The following is a 15,800-nucleotide window of genomic DNA, read 5'->3' as shown; positions in this document are numbered from 1 at the left end:
GACAGAACTTAATGAATTGAAAGAGTAAGCCTGAAGTGAGAGAAAACCACATGAAAATAGAAAAGAAAAACTGAGGAAAATAATGGATAAATGATCAGACACAAATGAATAGGTATTGCTTTCAGACTTCAAATTATATTGTTTAATGGACATCAAAGCCATCTGGTTTTAAAGGTAGATCAATGAAATAGACTAGAGAAGCAAGAATTACAATGAAACTCAATAACCCAATGTTCAAGGATATGGAAAACATAAATTGCTTAGGAAAGAAGTCCTTATTTGATGAAAACTGGAAAACAGAATGTGAAATATTAGGCTTAGACCAAGGTCATACAAGTAGTTGCATATATTCTAATTCATACTACGTGAAGTTATAATTATGTAGCATTGATCTCAACACAATGAAAAACACAGTGCAACAGAATTTATCATGAGTTTCTTTGGAGCAGAATTCTCTCTGTGAATTTCAAATAAATTTCATGTTATAAAAATCCCAAGTGAACATATTCTTTCAGGAATCTAATCACATGAGCTACACACATATATATAGGGATGAAGCAGATATTGGTACCCTGTCAGCCTTATGATTTGACACACTAGACAGCTAGCTCCCTCCAGGGTGTGATCTGGAATGCACAACTGGCCTCTGTGTATCTTTGCTGTTAGCCTGAAATTTTGTCATCAGAGATTCATTCCTCTGAGTTTAAAAAACTTTTCAGACTTTAAGGATTTCTCACTGAAATGCAAATTCCCCTTCAGAAGGGGAACTTTCAACTAAACTTTTGTAGGCTTTAGTTGACTGCTGGCTGAGAGGAATATGAAAGGAGCAGGACAGACAAAAGTCTGGAGGTATTATAAGGATTAAAGAGTTTAAAAAGGAAGCCAGATGACTCCCAAAGACAAACTTTGCCAGTTCCATCACCCAATACTTACCTTCAGCTCCAATCTAGTGGGTCTCTGCTGTAAAAGGAATAGAAACCAGAAGTTTATGGAGGCTATTTTTCAATTTGAAGGTGAAAGGAATCTCCTTTCTGGCCTGAGAAGTTAAATGGGAATAAAAAAAAGCTGAAGATCTATCTTTTTTTTTCCTCTACCTAAAATATATTTTGTTGACTGGCAAAAGCTCTGAAAGGTTTTCTGTCTGTCTTGTCAAACTGATTCAAGAGAACCATTAAAAAAATATCCTGCTATTCAACTCACAAGGTTATTTTCTGTCTTTGTGATAAAGAAGCATATTTCTATCTGAAAAAGAAGCATATTCATAGCATCCCACCGAATTGGGATGGGTGAAACTGCATGGTGCATGGTATTCTCCAAAGGTCAGCACCCTACCTACCTATACAAGGTCTACCATTTGTACTGTACTTTATATAGTTCAGTGCCAAGTTAGGCCCCCTACATTGTGTTATCTCAGCTGGAAAGGTAGGACATTTGTGGCTAATGACATAATGGAATCCCACCCTTTCAGCTTATTGTTACATCTTGAGCAAATTACTTAGCCTCTATGTCTTATTTCCTGTTTAATATGAAGAAGTTAGACTAGCCGAAGTCTTCTAGACTGAAGACTAGAAGTCTAATTCTAAATATATGATCCTGTCATAGTAAGAATTGTAGGATCAAGAATCCCCTGTTCCCCCAACCTACCCACAACCAAACTCCCCTGAGAAAACATAACTTTCCAACATTTTTAGCTTTGTCTCATAAACTAGTCTCCCTTTTTGAATTATAAGGATAGGGGTGGGCAAAAGTCAGTTTATACTGGGGGAGCTGATTGGTAAATTTTCAGGGTAAACATTTACACCTTGGAAATTGGCAAATGCTATAAATTAGTAATTGATTTGTTGATTTTCAAAGTGATAGAAAAATATTAATGCAAATTAAACTTAAAACTGTATGCTCTATATGTGGTTATATCTCTCTATATATGTATGAATTTATACATAAGTATATATATGTATATATATATATATATACACACACACACATATGTCTCATGCCTCAGAGAGCAAGTTTTTAAACATTCACTAGTACACCTTTAGGGCTAGGGAATAGAATTGTGATTTTGTTGGTATAGTTGAGAAAGTTCCCTCTCCCCAAGCAGGCTATCTTCTCTGCAACTCCCACTGTTAGAGAATTCCTTAGGGCACTGAGAAGTTACATGGCTTGTCCAGAGTACCACAGAAATAGGTGTCAGAGATGGGATTTGGAGCAAGCTCTTCCTAACTCCAAGACCAATTCTCTATCCATTATGGCACACAACCTCTTCTTATTGTCATTCTTGTGCTTTTTGCAAGAATATACCAGGAAAATGAACTATTCTCATCCGCTGCCCATTTAGTCATGTATTAACCACAAATCTCACTGTCCAGCAGAGTATCGTGAAGTGGGGCAGTATGTCTCTGAGAAACTTTGGACAGTAATTTAAAAGATCAAGAAGATATAGCTTGGCAGGAGCAGGCCAGTTACATCTCTAGAAGACATCACTGGTCCTGCAGTTTCTAATTCATGAGTTGCCCCTTTATGAGTGAACCCTAGTCAAACTGTTCCTTTTGTAATCCACCTTCAAATATGTTCCCTAGTACATCTACCCTTCCAACTGATTTTTTGTGGGTGTATATGTATGTGTGTGTGTGTGTGTGTGTGTGTGTGTGTGTGTGTGTGTGTGTGTGTAGGAGGGTATATTTCTATGATGGCTAAAATAATGTAAAGAAAAAGAACAATGAAAGATTTCAGACCTCATACATTTTCAGACAAGGCCAATGTTAATTTGTTCTGTTTAACTGTATTTGTTACAGGAGTAGTGTGTGTGTCTGTATGTGTGTGTGAACTCATTAGAAGGTGACAAAGATAAAAAAAAGTATCACTAAAAAACTAAAATATACAAAACTAACAATAAAAAACAATATCCTTCCACATTAAACAGCATCCCTGAGAGTGCTTGATTTCATAGCCATGATATAAAAATATTATAAATGGGTGATCAGATAAACTTCACAGCAGGATTTGTTTATCAAATATTAACAATGCTATTGAGAAAAGCAATGTTATATTAAGTCAGTTGAATAATTTAAGTATTATTGTCCTATTTCTCCTGTCCCCTCCTCCAAGTTGGGCTGCAATATTAGTGGGAAGAAGAGTTGTGACCACCTCTCCCATAGAAGAAGTTGGCTTCTTGGATTATATAAGGAGAGAGTTATGAGTATGTCAGCAGTACCAAAATGGGTAGAAACTTCTTAGTTATGAAGCCTGAGATTAAAAAAAAACCACCAAAAGTCAAATAATGGACTGGGGGGAAGATTGGGTAGGGTGGGAAAAGGAGAGAGAGAAAGAGAGAAAGGGAAAGAGAGAAAAAAAAGAGAGAGAGAGAGAGAGAGAGAGAGAGAGAGAGAGAGAGAGAAAAGAAGCATTTGTATTATTTCTAAGTAATATTCAGAAAAATTTTATGACAAAGATGAATTATTAGATTCTAGACCATTCATTTATCTGATCAATATTCTTAATGGAGAATAGTAGGTCATGATACCAATCAACCTCTAGGTAAAAAGAGGGAACTGCTCTTAGAGGAGTCACTGATCTAGTGACTGTCTGGAGTAGGAAAGCAATGATGTAAAAACAAGACAAGAATTATCTTAGTTAAAAAAAAAAATGTTTGATAGCATCCTTAATCCATTTCCCCAAGAAAAGCTTTTTTGATCAATCGTTCACCTTTCCAGGTCTACTTAGGCCAGGAAACTTCATTCACAAGTCAGTAGACAATTTTTGATTCAGCTTTTAAGCCAAATTGAGGTCCAGTTGCAGTCATAGATCAACAGGATGAGCTATAGAACAGCATGAAAAGGCAGGGATTATTGAGTTTAGTAGTCCCTGATATAGTATTTTCTCAGGTTTAGGCTGAATAAATGGACATTTGAATTATCTATCTCATTTGATGAGTTGCAGTTCCTGGTGCAGGAAACATTAAGTACTAGAATTTGAGTTATATTCTAAAACCACATTGGGGAGGGGGGAAGAATGTGGATCAGGTGTCAGGATCCCATAATCTTTGACTATCAGGATCTTTTTGCCTCTGACACAAGAATCCCCCAGGGAAGAGTATTGAGCTCAAGTGGCATTTGAGCATGTTGTTATCACTGAATTTGTGATTCAGATTCATCGTGGAGAAAACTTTCAATGTTCCTTTGCTTAAGTGCTGAGGATACAACTGAACAAAAGCACCAACACCAATAAGTATACCAAGCTTATGATCTATTTCCTGACTTCTTCCTATGCAGGTAACCTGTTGTATATTCTAATTACAATATTACTTCTCTTTTGATTGAGCTTGAGGACTAAGGAAGAAGTCTCTGCACCACTCATGCTTCTCTGCCGCAGTCTAGTTTGAGAATTCAAGGAAGTGAAAGCACATAAACTGGTTCACAGCTTAATTTTTATATACCATGATGAAGAACAGTCTTTCTGCAGAGAACCTGGCTCCTGAGCTTCAGTCATATCTGTCAATGAAGTACTTGTAAGGGAGTTTAATCAATATCTCTTTACATGTGCATTTGTGTACAGATGTCTGTGTCCATGGTTTTTTGTTTGTTTGGTTTTTTTTTAGTGATCAACTTCTTGGATTTCATTTCCTATAAATTTCTGAGTCTTTCTAATGTTATTTTTCCAAATCTCTGATTACTGCCATACTATCTGATTGATGGATATGTACAGATGATCTTTTTCTTTCCCTTCCCTTCTCAGTTTAAAACTCTCTTGATTAGATTTGCAGGATTGCACATAAATATATTTTCAGAACTGTTATTGGGTGTACTTTACCCTGTACAGGATCCCAAATGCTTTAACTTTCTCCACCAATGTAAGTTACAACTTTTCTTCTTCCTCTTTCATTGTGATCCTTGACCATGTTTACTCACAAATCCTTTGCAGATCCCTCTGGAATCCTTAAAAAAGTTTAAGACACAAAATAATAATAGGTTTTTCTTTTCACTCCAGGCATGAAGACAGGAAAAAAGAACAGAGGGAAATTATCCGGACTTTGAGTTACATTTTGATAATGCTTTTAAACTAATCTTCATAATTAGCTTAAAATATAATAGTAAAAAAAAAGTAGTGTTTCTGAAGGTATAAGGAAGATGAATACTATGTTTTGTGTAAGACTTTTTAATAGAATCATAAATCTAGAACTAGGAACTAGGAATCTGGCGGGTCACCTAGACCAACCCCCTCATTTTACAGATGAGGAAACAAAAGTCATATGGGTAGTAAGTGGCAGAGCCAGGATCCAAATCCCAGTTCTGTGACACAGTCATCTCTCTTTCCATCTCTCTTTGCACACTTCCTCTCCATCTTTCCTTAAGGAAAGCTACAAAAACTCTCTTTATTACCATCTTTTCGGTTGCCATTATCCCTAATCTTATTGAAGTAGTTATTACTTAATAGTGTTTACAGATGGAGTAGGACTGTTCCTGGTTGCAAACAAAGCTATAAATTAGTCATTGCATATACATCTACATTTAGTGCTATTAAACCTCAAGAGTCTAATTTAAGGGTCTGTTACTATTATTCCCATGACACATGCAAAGAAACAAATCCACACAGACCCAAGACTTAGAGTGAAACAGTGACAGGAAAACCTTGAAAATATTCCATATAAATTTTGCATTTTTTTTCTTTTAAGAAGCAGAGTAGGAGTTACCTCAGGTTCTCTGAATTTTCAGAGTAGCTTCTAATTACCACTTGGTCAAGTCAGCTTGGCAGAACTAAAAATGCCCAGAGTCTCTTCAAGAATTAACTCCCACACTGTTCTTTTTGAAAATCTGAAATAGAACATTATTGAAGTAGGTGGACTTCTTCTCTGTGCCTCCATAGTAACTCAGAGAGAAGTGAGAGCAAAGTTAACAAAGGCCTGAAGAGCCTGAGTCTTTTGTCAAGTATCTGTCTGAGAAAGACCTGCTGACTATTCAGGGATGCAGGCGTCTGGCTTTCTTTTTCTTGTGAATATTTCATGGCAACAGCAGTGAGGAGAGGACTGCTCCCTGTGGTCTTCTCTTGTTAAATACACTGTATGAGTCTGCAGCAAGATAACCTGGGAAATGTCACCAATTTTTAAGGGGACTAAAGAAATAAGCCCATGTTTGAACACAAGAGTGACTAAACCTAGGGATGTATATCGCTTGAGTCTTTGAATGAGGAAATAAATGAATAAAGAAGCAGAGAAGCTTTTGTGTCTGTGTTATATTTTTTTTCCTTTTCTTTTCCTTTTTATTTTTTTTAACTTCCCCTCTTGGAGTACAATAATAGCTAATATTCATTCAGTCAATCAGCCGAACATTGTTAAGGACTTACTATTTAAAAGGCATTCAAATACTAAGCATTTTGGTATAGTCTGGATTAAGATTGATAATGAAAGGCATAATGAAGGTCAGTGAGTAGTTTAACTCTCTGGCTTTAGTCAGACTCCAATCCTAGGTTCCTTTGAAAGGTCTCCAGGTGTCCAGGTCAGTTCGAGGATCCTCTTAGTAGCTGTCTTCTTCTATGGGTCCCAATTTGGTCCCTAAATCTTTTTTTTAATATATATAAAACTTTTTATTTTCAAAACTCATGCGTAGATAGTTTTCAACATTCACCCTTGTAAAACCTTGTGTTCCAAATTATTTTTTACTCTCCCTTCCCCCTCTTCTGGATGGCATATAATCCAATATACGTTAAACATGTGCAATTCTTCTACACATATTTCCACAATTATCATGCTGCACAAGAAAAATCAGATGAAAAAGGAAAAAATGAGAAAGAAAACAAAATGCAAGCAAACAACAACAGAAAGAGTTAAAATGCTATGTTGTGATTCACACTCAGTCTCCCCAGTTCTCTCTCTGGGGATGCAGATGACTTTCTTTATCATAAGCCTATTGGAAATGACCTGGATCATCTCATTGTTGAAAAGAGTCACGTCCATTAGAATTGATCGTCATATAGTTGTGTTGCCATGTGTAATTGATAAGGGTGAATCCTGAAACTAGATTTGGAACCTCAGACTCTAAAAATTCTGAGAAAAAGCATACTTTCTCAGAAAAGCCCTTCCCAAGTTAAACAGAGTCATTCAATTAGTGATCTTGGTCAAAGATTGATCATTGATCAATTGAATCTTGGTCATTGATCTTTTGGGAATTCAGGAAATTCCAGGCTCTGGGAAAAAGCCTTTAAAATTATTTTATTCAATTGGAGATCTGGACCTGTTATTCCTATTGAGTGGCTTGAAATTCTAAGATAAGTACTCTTTTCAACTGGAAATCTAGACCTAGGGGCATTGACAACACTGAAGGAATCTCATTCAATGGAAGCCCAAGCTCCAGACTCCCATTAAAAGACAATTTTGAACTCCAAATCTCTGCAGAAGTTCAAAGTAGGATTATGCTTTGCCAACAAAGCAAAGCTGCCTGCCAGGACTCCTGCCCACTGTGAAGATATCCTTTTCTCAGTGTTAACCTTTATTTCCCTAACATAACTTGCCACTAACAAGTCTGTCTTCCTAGCAAAGCTGGCTTCTCAGTGCCAATAAACTTCCCTTTTCTGCCATTCAGATTTTGGGTTTGTGAATTCTTTCACATCGGACCTGCATCTCTGACCAGAGGGGATTCCCCACCCCAATTCACTACCACTAGACTCACATCATAATGATCTCCTGGTTCTGCTAATTTCACTCAGCATCAGTTCACATAAGTCTCTCCAGTCCTCTCTGAAATCCTCCTGCTTATTGTTTCTTACAGAACAATAATATTCCATAATATTCATATCCTGCAATTTATTCAGCCATTCTCCAATTGATGGGCATTCATTCAGTTTCCAGTTCCTTGCTACTATAAAAAGGGCTGCCACAAATATTTTGCACGTGGGGGCCTTTCCCCTTTTTAATAATCTCTTTGGGATACAGACCTAGTAGAGATGCTGCTGAATCAAAGGGTATGCACATTGGTCCCTAAATCTAACAAAGCTCTAGCAAGGAAAAAATGGTTCAATGAGTGTTCAACTGCTGGTGGCAGTATTCTATACTTATTTTGTTTCTAGCCCAAATAAATCACTATAAAAGGAGCAAAAATCAACTGAAGGATTTCTCATCTGCCATCTGATCTATTAATTCTGAGGAATATTGCCTCTTCTCCACCTTTCTGCTTTCAGAAAGCCCCTTGGATTTTGATCACAAAGAGTCTAACTAGACTCAATGATAGAAATGTAGGGAAGATTTTTACAATAAAGATACTTATTGAAGAAGTTGGATGGAATGGGAGTAGAGGGACCTGGTACTGGAACTGGGCTTTCAGAACATGTCCTTAGGATAAGTTGGATAGTCTTGGAATAATCAACCTATGAGAAGTAGAGCCAGGACTTTATTTGAAAGGCCATCACAAAATTAACCCTCACTAGAGTATTGAGTTTTGTTTATCCAGGATTATTAGGCTGGGGACCTGTAAACTTTCCATATTCCCAAAGAGGTCTGATTCAGGTCAAAGCTAGACCATTATCTGCCACAATTCTGCAAGTTCCTGACTTGAGTTTAGGTCTAAGGAATATCCCTATGGGTATGTTTCTGGTTCAAATTCCAGGAAACTATTATGGCACTCAGCCTCTATCAGTGAGGTGTGGAAGGTTCTGCCGGCAGGTTCAGAATGACAAAACTGCAAGTTTTCTTCTGGTTATTTCTCTGTAGAATTCAGAATGGGCTGGATCATCCCTCCCTAGAACACTGATCTCTTTATTTCCTGGGATGGCTCATAAGAGACTAGATACCCAAAGAAGGGACAAAAAAAATAATAACTACCATTTGTAAAGTGCTTTAAGATTTGCAAAGCACTTTAGATATATCATTCCATTTGATGTTCATCATAAACCAGTGTCCTCCAGTGCCCAGAATCTAGCATAGTACCTGGCATATAATAGACACTTAATAAATGCAAATTGAATTGAAGTGTTACAAAGCAATTGACTTCAGAATCTAAAAGGGGTAACAAAAATCTACAGACTGAAAAAGTAATTCTCCAGGAACTGAAGCAATTCTGTTATTCTGCCAAAGCTAGATCTTTGGCACTTACCCAAGGAGTGAGTCCAGCCCTGAGGGCCTTCCTTGCCCCTGGCCCCTTGTTTTAGGATCTATATTCTAGTGTCACCTGCAGAAATAAAAATGTAATGAACAGAAAACTATGTACCCACCTCCCAAAAAAATCAATACTAATGATGAATGTCTCTGGCCTCTCTGCTGGATAAAAATTACTAGTGTCCTAAGATAAATCCACTACAGTCACTGTGAATAACAATGAATTATGCTGACTATTCATTTTTAGAATTTATTAACTGAGTCTGACTGGTAAGAAGTAAGAAGACTAACAAGAAGATGAGTATTGTAACATTTTAAGAGAAGTAATCAGAACTTCTTAAAGCCTGTGATCCTTCCTGCAGACACATTTAAAATAAACAGCTCAGAAGGATGTCTTGCACCCTTACTGCCAATAGGAAGATTAACTCAGTGGATTATGTCTTGCCACAAAGCAGCATGTACTCCAGTAGTCACATTGCTTCAGATATGCTCTCTGAACAGGTGGTGGTCTCACACGGACCCGATGCCCACCTCCAGGCACTCTTCTCTAGGGAAAGGAATATTCTCAACTGGCCCAATTTGAATACAGCCACAGTACTTTGCCCTGGTTCAGATCCTGGCTGGAATCCCTTGATCTCTTTGGGGAATGACAGCTCAGGAAGGACAATGCTAATCTGGAAAGTGTCCAGAGGAAACAGACAGGACAGTGTGAAAGGTCTGGAGAGCTTGCCGCACAACAATGATAATAAGCTTTCAAAATATAGAGACCAAGAGAAGAACTCAAAGCCATTTGGGAATGGAGTGAGGAGTATGTGTCAGCCCTGCCCAAGTTATCCCTAAAGCGCTTTCAGCGAAGCTCAGCAGAAGATGAGTGTACCTGCCAGTACTTCTATTTAAACATTAAATCTGAAAGAATAATAGCAAATCAGCCCCTTGTCCCTTGATCATTTCTATCTGAACTCTATTGAAAAATGTGGGAAACACAATATTAATAATAACAATGATTATAACAACAATAATAATAAATCCCAGTATTTTTATTCAGTTACAAAAGACTGTCAGTTTATCTCCTGTGCACCAGTCTATAAAATAATTTGCATTGGAATATTATATAAAAAAGAAAGAGAGAAAAAGGTAAATAGCTTTTGGAATAATAAAATGAATTGACAACAGATTTGGAAAGTGCCACATAGTATAATAGTTAGATCCCTAGACTTGGAGTCAGGAACATCTGGTCCGGGGTTCTATTTCATAGACAAGTTATTTCACCTTTTTGTGCTTCAATTTCCTTGTCTGTAAAATAAGGAGAATTGTACTCAATACTTTCCAAGAGCCCTTCTAGTTCTATGATCCTAAAAAAAATTAACATTAACAAAACATAAGGACCTTCACCCCACGATAGTCATAGGAAGATGAATAGATTGAGAGCTGGAAGGGACCACAGAGAATATTTGGTTCAACCTCTTCATTTTACAGATGAAGAATTGGAAGTCCATGGATGTTGTGACAAAGGTACGGAGTATCCAGACATAAGGTTTGAATGCAAGTCCTGTGACTCAGTATTCCATATTCTTGTCAAAAAGGAGGAAGAGGATTCATAAATATTCTTAGAGAGTAGATAAATTGCAAACTCACAGAAAAGCTTTTGGGTCAAACATCCATCATGTTACCAAATGACATCCAAACTTAATGATAGTTATGTGCCACTGGATTTGTCATATTACTTCTAGATGGAGCATCTGAAATAGCTAATACTGAAGACTGGAATCAGTAGACCTTCCATGAGTAGCATCCTTAGGAACATAACCAACAACAAGTCAACAAAGAATTGTCAAACAAGAAGCTCAGCTCTACAGTTTTGTTTAGGGATATAAAAGTTTGTGACTTAAAGGTCAAATTACTGGTTCCAGAAATTACTGAAGATGACCCTTGAGGAGTCCAGATGTAATGATTAATGCATATTATACAAGGAAATGATAGAAACTGTACTACAATGCATCAGAGCAGGCTGCCACCTGCTTTATATCTGGATCCCTTAAACTTTTTCCACTCAGGAGCTCTCTTCACCCTATATGTGACCCCATGTATATTATATAAAACAGGTATACAAATCAAACATTTATTGACAACAAATCATAATTTCATGACTCCCCACATTCACACAGTTTAAGAAGCTTTGCTCTTCATTACCTAGAAAAGCATGTCTAGTGTCCACAATTATAAACCAGAAACTTATTGTTCTTTATAGGTATCAGATGTAAAATCCTCAAACTATCACAAACATTATCACAGATAAAAATTATTGTCTGTAATTGGTCTAATATCATTAATAAAATTTTAAGAACAATATTTTAAAGCTTTTTATTTTCAAAACATACTCATAGATAATTTTCAACATTTACCCTTGAAAAATCTTGTGTTGAAAATGTCCCTCCCTTCCCCACACCCCCTCCTCTAGATAGCAAGTAATCCAAAAATTTTAAATGTCAAAAATGTGCAATTCTTCTATACATATTTCTACAATTATCATGCTTCATAAGAAAAATCGGATCAAAAAGGAAAAAAATGAGAAAGAAAACAAAATGCAAGCAACCAACCACAGAAAGGTAAAAATACTATGTTCTGATCCATACTTAATCCCCACAGTGTTCTCTCTGAGAGCAGATGCCTCTCCCCATTACAAGACCACTGGAACTGGCCTGAATCACCTCGATGTTGAAAAGAGCCACGATCATCAGAACTGATCATTGTTATAGTCTTATTGTTGCCATGTACAATGATCTCCTGGTCCTGCTCACTCAGCATTTTGGTCATTTCACTCAGCACCAGTTGATGTAAGTCTCTCCAAGCCTCTCTGTATTCCTCCTGTTGGCCATTTCTTACAGAAAAATAATATTGCATAACATTCATATACCATAACTTATTCAGCCATTCTCCAACTGATGGGCATCCATTCAGTTTCCAGTTTCTTGCCACTACAAAAAGGGCTGCCACAAACATTTTTGCACTAGTGGGACCTTTTCTCTTTTGTATGATCTTTTGGGATAGAAATCCAGTAAAGATACTGCTGGATCACAGTTTGATAGCCTTTGGTTATAGAACAATATTTTTAATAGATGTTGTCAAACACCTTGAATTCCCAAATCACATAGAATTAAAAGCTTTCAAAATAGACCAAGAAAGAAGAAAAACCACATAGAAACAGGATGAAATATATATGTATGTATATACATATGTGTATACATATAATACATATACTCAAATACATAATCTCAGCTGTCCTCCTGCTTACTGGGCTTGTACTAAAAAGGCTTTCAGTGAGCCACAAGTGATGAGCTTTTTTATTCAACTATAAAAAGTACTTATTTATCACTCTGTACAATAATCAGAATGCACTAATTTGTAAGAATAGTGATTTACATGTGGATTCTGAATCTGTTGGCAGTTAGGTGGAACTGCAGATGAAAACTGGAGCGGGAGTCAGGAACCCCTTAGATCCCTAATTCTCTTTGTATCCACTGCCCTGCCTGGTTTCCTAAAGTCACTGCCATGCTGCTAACTCAGGCCTAATTGATACCATCTCCTTCCTGCTCCTCTTTTCCTGGAGGGCTGGAGGCTGGGATAACAAACTTCTCCCAGGGCCTTCCTTTACTAGAGCAGTAACTGCCCTCCCCTGCATCTGCTGCCTTGCCTTGGTTTCAACTCCAGGGAATGAGATGCTCCCTGTGGCAAGTACCTTTGGTGTATTGAGTTCCCATATTTCCTGTTTATTTTTCTGTGTTGTCTCCAACTTTAGGTTGTAAAATTTTGAGGTCAGAGACTGCCTTTCTTTTTATTAAGCATTTTCTCAGTGCTTAGCACAGTGGCTGGCACATAGTAAGTGCTTAATAAATATTTGGTACATTGGATTGGAATTCAAATCTTTCCTAAGGCACTGATTTAGCTGGGTAACATCTCTTGGCTTCCATTGTGTCAGGTGTAAAATGGGGATGATAACAGCATTTACCTCACAGGGATATTGCAATGATCAAATGAGATAACATATATAAAATGCTTTGCAAAATGTAAAGTGTTATATAAATAATATTGTAGCTATTATTGTAGATAATACCAAGAAAGATGATGGTGGAAATGAGAACAACTTACAATTGTATAAGGCTTTTCAAGTTGCAAATTACTTTATACATGTTATCTTATTTGAAAATCATTTTAAAAAGTGGGCATGTTGAGGCTGGAGATGAGGAGATATAGCAAGGAATGACTGGTTTGATATTTGAAAAGTTGTTTAAAAGAAGAGGAATTAGATACATTTTCTTTGGAGCCAGCATCCAGAACCAAGAGTAATAGTAAATAATACAAAGGGGAATATTTAAACTTGATGAAGGGGAAAAACTCCTAATAATTAGGACAAAGTTTCTTCACCATTTTTGTCATAAAACTTATGGATCCCTTTTCTTTCTTTCTTTCTTTCTTTCTTTCTTTCTTTCTTTCTTTCTTTCTTTCTTTCTTTCTTTCTTTCTTTCTTTCTTTCTTTCTTTCTTTCTTTCTTTCTTTCTTTCTTTTTTAGTTAAAGTTTTTTATTTTCTTTCTTTTTTTATTTTTTTGGCTGAGGCATTGGGGTCACATAGCTAGGAAGTGTAAATGACTAAGGCCAGATTTGAACTTAGGTCCTCCTGACTTCAGGGCTGGTGCCCACTGCACTACCTAACTGCCCAAGCTTTTTATTTTTAAAGCATATGCAAGGATAATTTTTCAACATTGACCCTTGCAAAATCTTGTGTTCCAAATTCCGCTCCCTTTTCCCCCAATCCCTTCCCTAGATGCCAAGCAATCCAATATATGTTAAACATGTTAAAATATATGTTAAATTATGGATCCCTTTTTAAAATGATAGCTTTAAACAAATAAGAATACAAAGAAAACCAATTATAATTAAGTATAGTCATGAAAATATTTTTGAAAATTCAAGGTTCCCAAACTAAGACTGCCCATATTAGAATAATATAAAACTAGCATGGATTTCCTTGGAAAATGGTGAAGATCTTACTTCAAAGGTTTGTTGGCTTTGTTATAGAGAGGGTTTTTGTATAAGGATTGGTTGGACTAAATGGTCTTATGAGGCCTCTTCCAGCTCTGAGCACAGTGATTGTAAAGTAAGCTGGAACTACCAAGAGCTTCCTTCATTGCTTACTCTTTCAATCCTTGTACATAAACATACTTTATTATGGGAGCTCTGGGCTAAAACTGAAGCCTTCCTCATAGGGAGAAAGACCCAGGCCCTCAAAAGAATGGATGCCATAGCTATGCTACTCCTACCATGCCCAAATCAAGATATTGTGCTCATGATGTCTTTGTTCCTCTTTGAGATCAAAAAATGAAAAACAACAATATTGCCTTGTTTTCTCCAAGATATCCTAGCCCCCCTTTCTTTTTTGTGACTTTTTAATATTGCATGAGTTTTTGTTAGAATCACAAGATCACAGACTTAGAGCTGAAGCCATTTAATTTAATACTTTTCAGTAAAATACCATTTCCTTTGGGGCCAGAGTTTGTTTTCATAGGATTATAAATTTTGATCTGGAAAGAACCATGTTGCCTCAGTCATACTGAAACCTGAGCTTAAAAAGGCCCTAGGTTTTGCCACTGGACCCAGATGGTTCTAGAGGAGAAAGAGAGATTGGTTGGTGACTCTGCATAGCCCTTCCTCACTTAGATCCAATTCACTTGCATGTCAGGGAATCATCTTCCTGATATCCTTCCAGAACAAAGAACAAACAACAACAAATCTAACTTTGCCATCTTATAGTTGAGCAAAACTAAAGCAAAATGGGAAGCTAGGTGGTCCAGTGGCTAGAGTGCAGGATCTAGAATCAGGAAAATTCAGCTTCATGAGTTCAAATTCAGCTTTAGACTAGCTGTGTGACTCTTATTTGTCTTAGTTCCTCATCTATAAAATAATCTCTAGAAGAAAATAGCAAACCACTCCAGTGTCTTTCCTAAGAAAACCCCAAATAGGATCAGAAAGAGTTGGACGTGACTGAACAACCACAAAACTGAGGCAGAAATTAAGCAATTTGCTTGGGGTTGTTCAACGAGTATCATTTAAATTCATATTTCTCTGACTCCAAGCTCAGAGTTCTATGTACTGTGCCATCTAATACTTTCCAAATCTATTCTTAATTATTTTGACCTCTTTACACGTTTTGGAAGAAGAAAAACTTTATCCTGTATCATTTTAAAAATTGATTCCACTTATAGTTAATTGATTTTGTCCTATAACTGCTAAGTCATGGCTTTTTGTCTCTGAACTTAGCTCAGAATTCAGCTGGCTTTTAATGAGTTAAGTTTAGAATCTAGTTTTCTTATTAACCACTGTTCTGTTCTTGTGTCAGGGATATCTAGGTTGTTATCCAAAGAAGTCTAACTTTGCAGGTGCACTCAAAATGATTAACATTTTTTAATCACAGGAAGGAAGAAGGGGGTTGTAACTAGCCCCTCATTCCCAATGTCCAACCAATCATGTTGTCCCCCACACTTCAGCTCTGTAATCAATCATATTGATTTTGCCATTATGATACTGAGCTTTTTTAATCAGTCATAACTTGTTCCTTGACTTTGAAATCCTGCTCTTTGTTCTGTCCTCCCCCAAACTATAAAGCTGTCCCCCTCATTTAGGGTCTTAACTTTACTGAGGAAACTAAGATACAATTTATTGGTA

This window comes from Sminthopsis crassicaudata, chromosome 1 (assembly GCF_048593235.1).
Source record: "Sminthopsis crassicaudata isolate SCR6 chromosome 1, ASM4859323v1, whole genome shotgun sequence".
NCBI classification, from domain to species: Eukaryota; Metazoa; Chordata; class Mammalia; order Dasyuromorphia; family Dasyuridae; genus Sminthopsis; species Sminthopsis crassicaudata.
Note: the sequence above shows the minus strand (reverse complement) of the source record.